The following is a 13,113-nucleotide window of genomic DNA, read 5'->3' as shown; positions in this document are numbered from 1 at the left end:
CACAGACGGAGCACCCACTGCCCGAAGAGATGGGAGGACATTCGCCGCTGGAGCAAGAAGACGGCGGAGGCTCAGCTGGGGATGGCCTCCCAACGTGGGAGGGGTGCCCGTCAAACCATGACCCCTCTGATGTTCCGGATCCTGGCGGTGGCCTACCATGAGTTGGATGGGCGCTTGAGGGCATCACAGCAGACACAACATCATTCTGCTGACTTTGCACGCAGTGGAGGGGTCTGGGTGGGGGAGGAGGGCTGTGGGTTTCCCTAGGCCAGGGCGAGTTCCGTAGGCTAGGCCTCTTCGTAAGGCATGGCCCTGTGGCCCCCCACCCCACCTCTGTAGAGTGCCAAGTACAGCTATTCATGCCCCTGTGTCATCTATATGTGCAGATGTCGTCCATAGCCTTGTAGGCCATTTCCCAGGAATTGCACTGTAGAGCCCAACAGCGCGACATAGTGCAGGGGGCTGCTGTGTCTGTCTTGTCCGCCAATGGTATCGGTAAGCCATGCACTCAACCTGTCTTTCTTCTGTTCCGACCCTTTTGCGGTCACCCTGTTCTTGTATGCATTAGCATCATCAGGCAGAGGAGCAGTGGCACCGGAGCACGAGGGAGCTGCATCCCACATGGGCATGGAGGCCCACACTACAGACTCTGAATATACCAGTGGGACGGAGGGCGAGGGGAGCACCACGGCGGTCACAGGATCTGCAACCAGCGACACAGACTCGTCCTCCGATGGGAGCTCCCTTATGGTGGCGGCAACATCTGTGCCCCCCACCTCTACAGGTACAGCTGCCACCCCCCCTGCCAGCACCGCCCTCCCAGCAGCCCCTCAGCCTTCGCCCCGTGCCCGCTCACCCAGGAGGGTGGGCATCACCTTCGCTCCAGGCACCTCAGCCCCTGCCCCTGTCACCTCTGCTGCCCTCAGTGAGGAGGCCATTGACCTCCTCAGGTCACTCACTGTTGGGCAGTCTACCATTTTGAATGCCATCCAGGGTGTAGAAAGGGAGTTGCAACAAACCAATGCATTCCTGGAGGGCATTCATTCTGGTCAGGCTGCCCTTCATCGAACCTTTCAAACTCTGGCCTCAGCACTGATGGCAGCCATTGTCCCTGTGTCTAGCCTCCCCCCTCCAACTTCCTCCACCCAGACCCAATCCCCTGTACCTCTGCCTATCCCAAGCACACCATCAGACAAGCATGCACACACCTCAACACACAAAAGTAGCTCAGGCAAACATAGGCACCACACATCCCACAGGCACTCACACAAGCATCAGACACATACAGACACAGCAACATCCACTGCCTCCACTGTGTCCCCCTCCTCATCGTCCCCCTCCTCCCTCCCAGTCTCATCTCCACTCACACCTGCATGCACTACCACTACAGCCACTTCTCCCGCACCAGCACACCCACCACCACACCCCGCTCACGTGCACTCACCACCCCCACTACCATTCACACGTCGCCTGTGTCCTCTCCCAGTGTGTCTGTGACGCCCCCTCCGAAGATACACAAACGCAGGCACACACCCACCCAACATACGTCCACCTCACAACAGCCTCCAGCGCATGCACCTGCACCCAAAGGCACAAAACGTACGCCTCCTACAACCACCACCTCTTCCTCCACTCCCAAACCCCCTCCAGCTGCCCGTCCCAGTGTCTCCAAACAACTTTTCCTGTCCACCCTTAACCTATTTCACAACCCCCCCGTCCAACTCATAGGTCCCCGTACTAGCACCTCAGCCACAAAATCTCCGGGACCAGTGGTGCCTGTTGTCACAGGTATGTGGAGTGCTCCGTCCACCAGGCCAGCCAGTATGTCACGGAGCCACAGCCAGTCCCCCCCCTGTGAAGCACTAGAAGTGCCCGGCGGGAGAGGGGGAAGACTCCAGCCAGCCAAGCCGCTCACAGGGGTCCCGGGGGGAGTGTGGACTCAGCTGTGACTCCTCCCAAGGTGGGGAAGGGGCAGAAGAAACCTGCAAAGTCTGGGAGGAGCAGCACGGCGGAGAAGACCGCCATCATCCCCGCTGGCCAGGAGGGCCCCGCCAGCCCCAACGTCGCTGCCCAGGAGGCCACCGCCAGCCCCATCGTCGCTGCCCGGAGGCCCCCGCCAGCCCCATTGTTGCTGCCCAGGAGGCCACCGCCGCCACAGCCCAGGTGCCCAGGAGGGCCCCGCCAGCCACAGCCCAGCTGCCGAGGAGGGCCCCGCCAGCCACAGCCCAGCTGCCGAGGAGGACCCCGCCAGCCACAGCCCAGCTGCCCAGGAGGGCCCCGCCAGCCACAACCCAACTGCCCAGGAGGGCCCCGCCAGTCACAGCCCAACTGCCCAGGAGGGCCCCACCAGCCACAGCCCATCTGACCAATGAAGGACCGCCAGCCACAGCCCAGCTGGGCAATGACAGACCGCCAGGGCAAGCACCGCTGAACTGGGCAAGCACCGCTGAACAGGGCAGAGACCGCCAAGGCAAGCACTGCTGAACAGGGCAGAGACCGCCAAGGCAAGCACCGCTGAACAGGGCAAAGACCGCCAAGGCAAGCACCGCTGAACAGGGCAAAGACCGCCAAGGCAAGCACCGCTTAACAGAGCAAGCACCGCTGAACAGGGCAGAGACCGACAAGGCAAGCACCGCTGAACAGGGCAGAGACCGCCAAGGCAAGCACTGCTGAACAGGGCAGAGACCGCCAAGGCAAGCACCGCTGAACAGGGCAAGCACTGCTGAACAGGGCAAAGACCGCCAAGGCAAGCACCGCTGAACAGAGCAAGCACCGCTGAACAGGGCAGAGACCGACAAAGTAAGCACCGCTGAACAGGGCAGAGACCGCCAAGGCAAGCACCGCTGAACAGGGCAGAGACCGCCAAGGCAAGCACCGCTGAACAGGGCAGAGACCGCCAAGGCAAGCACCGCTGAACAGGGCAAGCACTGCTGAACAGGGCAAAGACCGCCAAGGCAAGCACCGCTGAACAGGGCAAAGACCGCCAAGACAAGCATTGCTAAACAGGGCAAGCACCGCTGAACAGGGCAAAGACCGCCAAGGCAAGCACTGCTGAACAGGGCAAAGACCGCCAAGGCAAGCACCACTGAACAGGGCAAGCACCGCTGAACAGGGCAGAGACCGCCAAGGCAAGCACCGCTGAACAGGGCAGAGACCGCCAAGGCAAGCACCGCTGAACAGGGCAAGCACCACTGAACAGGGCAAAGACCGCCAAGACAAGCACCGCTGAACAGGGCAAGCACCGCTGAACAGGGCAGAGACCGCCAAGGCAAGCACCGCTGAACAGGGCAAGCACCACTGAACAGGGCAAAGACCGCTGAACAAGGCAGAGACCGTCAAGGCAAGCACCGCTGAACAGGGCAAGCACCGCTGAACAGGGCAAGGCCCGCCAACTCAAGGACCGCTAGCCCATGAGCGGCAGGGGCAGTGACGCAACTGGGACCGTCACGGGGTGAGTGATGCACTCTGGGCACCAGTCCCCCTCCAGAACCAGTGGAGAACAGCATCCACTACCTCTGTCCTGCACAGGATGAAGCACTCTGGGCAACAGTCCCCCTCTAGAACCAGTGGAGACCAGCATCCACTACCTCTGTCCTTGGCAGGATGAAGCACTCTGGGCACCAGTCCCCCTCCAGAACCAGTGGAGAACAGCATCCACTACCTCTGTCCTTGGCAGGATGGAGCACTCTGAGCACCAGTCCCCCTCCAGAACCAGTGGAGAACAGCATCCACTACCTCTGTCCTGCACAGGATGAAGCACTCTGGGCAACAGTCCCCTCTAGAACCAGTGGAGACCAGCATCCACTACCTCTGTCCTTGGCAGGATGAAGCACTCTGGGCACCAGTCCCCCTCCAGAACCAGTGGAGAACAGCATCCACTACCTCTGTCCTTGGCAGGATGAAGCACTCTGGGCACCAGTCCCCCTCCAGGACCATTGGAGAACAGCATCCACTACCTCTGTCCTGCACAGGATGAAGCACTCTGGGCACCAGTCCCCCTCCAGAACCAGTGGAGAACAGCATCCACTACCTCTGTCCTTGGCAGGATGAAGCACTCTGGCACCAGTCCCCCTCCAGAACCAGTGGAGAACAGCATCCACTACTTCTGTCCTTGGCAGGATGAAGCAATCTGGGCACCAGTCCCCCTCCAGAACCAGTGGAGAACAGCATCCACTACCTCTGTCCTGCACAGGAGGAAGCACTCTGGGCACCAGTCCCCCTCCAGAACCAGTGGAGAAAGACATCCACTTGAGAGACTGTGGCTTTGCACTCCCCAGGATGGAACAGTGGGCAACCCACCCACTGTAGAGACTTGAGAGACTGTGGCTTTGCACTCCCCAGGATGGAACAGTGGGCAGCCCACCAACTGGAGAGACTTGAGAGACTGTGGCTTTGCACTCCCCAGGATGGAACAGTGGGCAACCCACCCACTGGAGAGACTTGAGAGACTGTGGCTTTGCACTCCCCAGGATACAGCAGTGGGCAAACCACCCACTGGAGAGACTTGAGAGACTGTGGCTTTGCACTCCCCAGGATACAGCAGTGGGCAAACCACCCACTGGAGAGACTTGAGAGACTGTGGCTTTGCACTCCCCAGGATACAGCAGTGGGCAAACCACCCACTGGAGAGACTTGAGAGATGTGGCTTTGCACTCCCCAGGATACAGCAGTGGGCAATCCACCCACTGGAGAGACTTGAAAGACTGTGGCTTTGCACTCCCCAGGATACAGCAGTGGGTAAACCACCCACTGGAGAGACTTGTGAGACTGTGGCTTTGCACTCCCCAGGATACATCAATGGGCATGGAGCCCCCTCGTGGATCTGGCGTCGTGCACTCATCCTGCTGAGGTGCCCCCCTTCCCTTCCCCCTGAGGTGCCTGTTGTATTTCTATCTGATGCCCCTGCAGTGTTCTCTCCGTCATGTTCGGGTATCTTGTGTGGGCCTCGCCCATGCATTTTGGGCCCAGTGGTCCACGGACTATGAATGGTGCAATACCTGGACTACTAATCGTGGTGTATATTTGTTAATAGTGTATATATATATTTTTTTTTTTTTACTTACTGATTTTTTGATATATTACAATAGTTACACTCATTTCCTTTTGTCTTTGCATTCTTCCGGAGTGGTTGGGGGGTGTTACTGTAATGTATAGATATGCCTTGGTGTGTGTGTTGTAGTGGGTGAGGGTGAGGGTGGGGGTGGGGGTTGGGGTGTTGCGTGTGAGTGTCCCTGTTTTTTCCCTCCCCCCTCCCCTATGTCGTAGGTGCAGTACTCACCGTGGTCTTCGCCGCCGGCGTTGGTGCTCCTGGTAGAGGAGGAAGAGTGTGTAGAGGTGAGCGTTTTTCCTTCGAAATGCCTGTTTCCGCCGTGTTTTTATCCGCGGTGAATCCGCCCCGGAAAACGTGGCGGATTGGCCTGTCATAATAGTGTGGGCGGTACATTGTCTCCCGCCTGTCTGTTGGCGGTGACCGCCGCGCTGTTTGTCTGTACCGCCGTGGCGGTCGGAGTGTTAAAGTGGCTGTCTTTGTTGGCGGTTTCCGCCACGTCGTAATTCCAAAATTTTTACCGCCGGCCTGTTGGCGGTCTTACCGCCGCTTTAACACCGTCCGCCAGGGTTATAATGACCACCTCTGTTCTTTGGGACGTGGATATTGTCCTTCGTTTTATCAGGTCTTGGCCATCCAATGATGATTTGTCGCGTAAACAATTATCTGCCAAGCTTACAGTTCTCTATGCCTAATCTCATACAGATGTGTTTCTGATGTGCGAGCATTGGATTTGACAGGTAGAGTATTTACTCCCTCCGGAGTTTCATTCACAATTTCCAGACGTACAAAAACTGCAACTAAATGTATTTCGTACCCTGCTTTTCCTCATAATCAGAAATTATGTGTGGTGCAATGTTTGAAGTCTTATGAGAACTGTACACAGGAGTGGCGTAGAGATGTAGGGGGTCAACTTTTGATTTCTCTGCAAAGACCTTATGGTCCCGTGTCGTCAGCTACTTTAGCTAGATGGGTCAAGTGGCTTTTGGGAGAGGCTTCCATTTTTGGCGCTCACTCGATTCGAGGAGCTATGGCATCTAGGTCCTTAGCAGCAGGGTCTAGATTAGAGGATATCATGGCAGCAGCAGATTGGTCTTCAGACAACACATTTATAGTGTTTTATCACAAACCTATTGTGGATATTGTGCCAACAGTGGTGGATCAGCTTTAAACTAGCATGATCCGAAGCCTCCGGTCCTGACATGAAAAAAAACATTTCTAGCTAACACGTCAAGAATTTTCAATTCTATTAAGGACACAGAGGCGAGGATTATCCCACCCGTATATGTAAATGGTAATCGTATTGACTGGTAAATATTTAATGATTGTGATACTTATGTTGAGATGTGTTGTTATCTCTAAAAAGTTTTGGGCCCCCCCCCCAGTTTTTTTGTGATTAATTTTTCCGAATGGTATTATGGGTGTTTTTCCTTAGTTCTAGGTGCTGGTAACAAAGGCAAGTGATCCTTTGGACAGAGGATGGTTTGAGTTTGTGTTTCCGTTGATTGTTGGTCAGCATGTTCCGCTGCAAGTTTTATGATGTTGTGGAGAAATGGTCGTGTGACCAAAGAAAGAGGAAGGACTATTATTATGGTGGCTCTCATAGTGAGGGGCTAACCTGGGATTGGTTAGGCTGGACTACAGGTGTTCATGGAAGCTGCAGTTTTACTTTTTCTTGTAAACTTATTGGCTGCTGTTTTAATTGATAGTAAATAAAAAGAAGCATAATCCTCGCCTCCGTGTCCTTAATAGAATTCTTGACACGTTAGCTAGAAAAAAAATATTCTCTGAAATACACTGTTCGTGTTTCCTTAAAAACAATATTTGGGCAAGCTCCTCGCCTCCACCAGTGGTCTATATTCACATCCACTATAGATGTGACAGCGCCCTAAAAGAGAGGTAGTTTCAAGTTGAGTACGAGAACCAAACAACTCAGCAGACTTTACTGTCATTTCCGGTCGCCAACTACTGTTCATTTCACATGGAGCGCCAGAGACGCTTTCGATATAGTTTATAACAAGGGCATTTTACGCTGGGAGAAGAGGACCCTGGGTAGTGTAGTTCACAGGGATTAACCCGTGACGAGTTATTGAAGAACCGGCGTTCTGACAACGGTTCTTAATATCCCATACATTCCAGATACTGTCTAGCCATCTCTTTCGCTGTACATCAGAAACTATGAAGAACGGTTTGTGTCGGCTTTTGCCTTTCACGTGGCGAATTCACTCCACCGCAGCTTCTGTCTCCATGGCAATAACTGACAGTCTAGTGACATCGAAGTAAGCTCTGCTCTAATTGGGTGAGGCTCTCGCAGAGTCTGTTTCTGATTGTAGAGTCTATGAGTTCTGAGCGGACATAGGAGGTGGAACTGAGCAACCAACCAGTAGGGTAAGTACTTTATAAACCTTTTTTCTGGGGTCCTCTAAAAACGAGCTCCCCATGTGGACTACGGTAGACCGCATGTTCCAACATTGTTTGTATGCTCAGAGAGAAGCCGCGCAGCGCATATATGTGTTTTGCAGGCCAGGCCGCATAGCAGAGCGCCCGATGTCCAGCCACAAGAGCTTCAAAACAAATGTTTGACCAGGCCAGGCGTCCAGACTTTTCTCCAGCTAAAACAGATTCTAACCCCCCCATACGAAGATATGCTTGCTAGAGTACGAGTTCAGAACTACACGCATTTCCTGGCTCATTATACTATACACAAATACTTCTTAATTTTAAAATTCGTTGATTGACCATCTAAAAATTCCTCAACCAGCCAATTTTGTAATTCATTTGGGTAGTCATAAGAAGCCTGTACATGAACTAATTAGATTCAACGTGTGCTTTTCAGGGCCTACCTGCATTACCGCCAAGAGTATAATACATTGGCAGCAGTAAGAATCTTAGAAGGTCTTCGGTTGAACCACACTTGGTTCAACGAGTGACCCCCCCCACCCTTGCTGCAGTATATTTGGATAGCAAAACTGATTTTATGCCACGCCTAGATATATGATTGGTTTTTGTAAAAAATATTGGCCTAACCTCCAAAGCCTTGAGATGATTAAGAATCATCTGCCACCCAAATTGAATATATTGTATTTTATCTCAACATTTATATAGCGCTCACTACACCTGCGTGGGACGTCGAACTGCTTGCCTACTTGGTTATCACCATGCAGGGTGTGTGCTTTGAAGTGTGTTGTCCTTGCTTTGATCCTATGGGTGAAGTGTTTCAGTGTCGGAAGTGCGCTTATCTTGCAGGACACAGCGCATAGCAGTGCGATGAAGGAAGAGGAGTGAAAGAGGCACACCGTTTGTGGTTTTTCAATGAAGCTTTTAGTAGCTTAGCAGATCCCTTCATGGTATTTCTTATCATCATAGTCCACTTAGCTGTTTACTTCACTAGGTTGATTTAAATCATATGGTCTTGAGCAGGCATAGATCGAGGGGAAAATGGGAGAAGTGTGCTGCGATAGACTTTGTTAATATCCCATATCTGATTCCCATTGTGTGGTGCCAAGAAGAGGTCATAATGTGTAGTGTGTCTATACCTGCAGTGATTGACTACATTAATATCCTCCTTTGGACAGCAGAATGTGCAGATCTCTTCAGTTATTCCATGCCTGTTCAGTTGGTGATGGGTGGTTGCATGCTGTGGACTGGTACACTACTGGGCAATGGACAGGATCCATAGCAATTTTTTGTCTTATGAGAGTGTAAGACTGTTAAGAAATTTAAGGGAATTATTAGGCAGCTTGCATGAACTGCAATCAACTGCCCGACTCCTAAGTGCTACTGTATTAGTGTGGGACAGGAGGATTACGTACTGTATGGTAGTTGCATTTATTTATATATTGCTTAATATTCTTGATGATGCATTAAAGCACTTATATACAGAAAGAGACACCCTCTTAACACAATTAAAAGTCATTGGGTAAAATGATGGAACTCCACCTGCCTCCATTGAAAACTACTATATCTTGTTAAAGCCTCCATTCTGTGTATTAGATACAATAAGGGATCGGCTCCAATGCATCATGTAACACTTTGGGATTTAGTAAGGGCCTGGCTTCATCAGTCATGGAAATAGCTTGGGTTCATGGAAGGAGCTACACTAACCTTATCCTTAGGCCTTGGGATATAGCAACACAGTGGACTTCAGTGGATACAAGAATTAAACTGCTTCAAACCCCCTTTTTAACACATTGGTTAATCCTGAGAAATTGTCTCGACATCCATTGCATTGGATCCAATATGAGACATGCTCTAACCTTTTACTAGAATTATCAGTGCATGAGGCCACCAAATGTAATTCTCTTGATAATAATGTACATGTTGCAAAGTGCATAAAAGTTCATTGAGGGCGATGAAGGAGTTGCTCCGATAGCATGTGAAAAGATTGCAGAAATATGACTTTAAGTAGAAAAAGATTGTGGACAAAAGACCAAAGTGTGCATGAATATTTGACGCGAGTGTGTGTGTGTGTGTGTGTGTGTGTGTGTATATATACACATATATATATAGTTACAGCTTCAAATTGCAGCTAACAATGGGGAAATAGGGAATGATTGTAATTAGAATATTTAGATGTACCTTTCATTAATAAATTGTTGATAATACAGTGAGCAGTGGTGAGGTCAAGGTGATTTATGCCATTCTGTGGCTGTACTGTTTAGCGCATCCTTATGGGTTTACTGCATTTGCAGCATAATATGCTGTATAATTTGAAGAATTCACAAAAACGTTGATCATAGATAAAATGGTAAATTGGATGGAAGTGAACCTTGCTGCATAACTTGATCGTCCATGCTGCATAATCCTAATAGCCCAGACTGTGGTTAAGCGCTGCAGAGAGGTTCAGGCAATATCATTAAGTTGCTGAAACCTGTATTTTGTAGAGCGCAGTAAAACATTTCACATATTTCACAGTTCACTGCAAAATGTTTTTTGTTCCTCTGCATTTTGTGCAGTAAAAGTGACCAGTCAAGTAATCTCTGTAAATATATATATATATATATATATGTGTGTGTGTGCATATATATGTGTGTGTGCATATATATCACTGGAAAAAAACAAAAGGTTAACGTGATAGGTGAATTTCTCAGTGACTTTTTAACTCAAAACAAAGAAATTCACCAGTTCTAGTTAGCATCAGTAACTATAACTTGCACTGCTTATGACTTCACATTATGCATCACTCATGACATATTCGGTAACTTCATTTATGACATCACTGATGACATCTCAAATGACAATTGATGACATCACAGATTACATCATCCAGTGAGTGTGTTAGTTTGTTTTATAGTTTACATATTAGTGGGTAACTTCCAGAGTACTTCTCAATCTAGTTTTGCGCAGCATGTGTCCAGTAAATGGGTGTAATCGTTTACAAAACACATGTACTTCTAATCTACATAGGTAGGTCTGTGTGTAGTTGTTGAACATGTTATAAATGTTTGTATTCAAGAGTGAGTCTGTGTGCAGGTCATAGTTGGCTTATATTCATTATACTCCACACAGAGTTTCTGCAGAAAAAGTTTCCACATGGAGAACGATTCTGTGCAGTAGATGCTAACATTCATATGGGGCCTTGAGTTATTAGAATCAATTGTGTCAGATTGATAATTTATACTACACATGAAAGAGTGTGTGCGCCAGGTTCTACCCCATGTATGTGTGCTTGTTTTGCTTCAGAATAAGGGCTATCTGTAAAGTTTGAACAACAGTATGATGGGTGCAGGTAGTATGATCTTCAGCACCTTCAGATCTTCGTTATTTCTAGCTAATAGTGACTTTTTTGACCACTGTTGCATACAATGTACATATTAGATTTTTCTCAATATTTTTCTCATGAGATTTGCACTGTTTGCAAACAGTGCAATATAGAATTAACTGTCCATAAAGTAACTACTGTTTACCGTACTCATTTCGCTACTGATGTCAACTTCATTTCTTGATGTAGGTTTGGTGTGTCAGAGGTTTGACACTGAATAACGCTGTCCATGGTAGGACATTTGGTTTGGAATTGGCATTCACTACTACTTTGGCTTCCTATGAACAATATACAGATTGAATACTGTACTCAATGACCGTTTCCCATATGTGTGTGGTTGATTGTTCATGTGAACTATTACATGTATAGCCGTTGTCATTTATACAGCACTGTGCAGGAAAACGAAGCCTGGATGATATCATCAGTGTTGTCATCAATGATGTAATTTCAAATGTCATCAGTAATTTCATTAATTATTTCATTGAACATGTCATGAGTGATGTCATATGTAAGGTTATAAGCAGTGCGTGGCAGGAGCGCAAGTTATAGTTAGTGCTATAATTGTAAGTGTAATTGGTGAATTTCTGTGTATTTTTTTTTTTAGTGCAAAACATTAACATTGTCACTGTGCAATTCATCTAACTATAATGTTACTTCAAACTTTGTTTATTTCCAGTGAACTTCTAGGGTTTTTTAAAAATATATTTAAAAAATAAATAGACAATAAGTACTCCAACAATGGATGCACTAAGAATGTTAAATTTCGTAGTTTTCTAACTCACATATACTCAGCATAGTTTTCATAGTCTTTGTATGTATCTTTACATAAACTTCATATTTATATTTCAAAAAGACACTGATCAGTTTTTCCTTTACTATATATTATGGGTTTTCACTATGTACATCTGTTTTTAAAGTTTGTGATTGCTGTTGCGAGGGACTCACGAGATCGCAGAGTTATACATTTTGTTGTAATCTGGTGTACAGAGTTCTTTTTAACCTGGTCAGTTATTATTGAATGCTAACGATTATAATAAGTCAATACAGTATGTGTGTATATATATATATATATATATATATATTGTATCAATTATTTTGTCTACAAACTCACAGAGCTTACAAGATGATGGCGAAAGCCAAACACCCAGTCCCCAGCATGCTCTACAAGGGGGCTGTATTTCCTGTCCATCTGTCGCAATCCGCTTGTGAGAGCATACCTTGTATTTTCGTAGTTTTGAAGAAAGTAAGACGTAATGTTTAACCCCTAGGGTGCCTGTGGCGAGCTGGTTTCGTCCTCGCAGCTCGTCCTGTACCCGGCCCACACTCCCCGTCAGTGATGGAAGGGGAATCGCTGAGGGCAGATCGGCCTATTGTAAATAGGCCTACCTGCGCCCAGTGCAAGCAGAAGCCTCTAGACGCCAGGGATTATTTCCCTTATTATTATTATTATTTTTTTTTTTTTTAACAGGCTAGGGTCGCTCCCTTGGAGAGAGAATTTATTTTAGGCCACTTCTGGACCCCTTGTGGGCAGATCAGCCTATTTTAATTAGGCCAAACTAGGTACCTGGTTTAAAAATAAATAAATGTAAAAAAAGAATATTTGCAGATGGGGAGCCACCCCTTAAGCAAGGGTCGCTCCCCTGGGGGGCACATTTATTTTAGGCCATTTCTACCCCCCTTTGGGGCAGATCAGCCCTCTTTAAATAGACTGATCTGCCCCCAAGGAGGGGCAGAAACCACTAGGCAGCAGGGATTTAAAAAAAAACTTTTTTACAAATGGGGAGCGACCCCTTAGGCAAGGGTCGCTCCCCTGGGCGGCAAATGTATTTTAGGCCATTTCTGGGGGCAGATCAGACTATTTCTATTAGGCCGATCTGCCCCCAGGGGCCAGAAACCACCTAGGCACCAGGGATTGGTATGTATGTGTGTGTTTTGTTTGGGGGGGGGAGCTAGCCTCTTGGGCAAGGGTCGCTCCCCCTGGGGGCGCATTACTGTTGCCCATTTCTGCCCTCCTTGGGGGCAGATCAGCCTATTTTTGTAAGGCCCATCTGCCCCCAAGGGTGGTAGAAAGCCCAGCAGAGACCAGGAAAGATTTATTTTTAAAAAAAAGAGGGTGGGGGTATGGCCATACCCCTGCCCCTAATAAATGGGTACAAAGTTGTTCTGCCCACCCGAGGGGCAGAAAGCCTATTAGATGCCAGGGAATTAGAAAAAAAAATAGTGGGGTTGTGGCTGCCAACCAGTGTGGGCATGGTTATGCCCCCACCCCAACAGAAGGGGGTAACAGTCTTTCAGCTCCCCCCTG

The 13,113-nt window shown here is 48.6% G+C and overlaps 1 protein-coding gene across 2 annotated transcripts in view; it reads left to right on the top strand.

The window, feature by feature from the left end:
• The first annotated feature begins 7,323 nt into the window (after positions 1-7,323).
• Positions 7,324-13,113, top strand: part of ARL2BP (ARF like GTPase 2 binding protein) — a 171,222-nt gene continuing 165,432 nt past the window's right edge. The window contains exon 1 of one of the 2 annotated variants that reach the window (XM_069217215.1): positions 7,324-7,435. The gene's annotated coding sequence lies outside the window, so the exon portion shown is untranslated. The remainder of the gene's footprint in view (positions 7,436-13,113) is intronic. The other variant, XR_011199894.1, reaches the window with a different exon arrangement.

The sequence above is a fragment of the Pleurodeles waltl genome, chromosome 12, assembly GCF_031143425.1.
Source record: "Pleurodeles waltl isolate 20211129_DDA chromosome 12, aPleWal1.hap1.20221129, whole genome shotgun sequence".
NCBI lineage: Eukaryota > Metazoa > Chordata > Amphibia > Caudata > Salamandridae > Pleurodeles > Pleurodeles waltl.
This window is presented reverse-complemented; position numbering and strand designations above follow the sequence as displayed.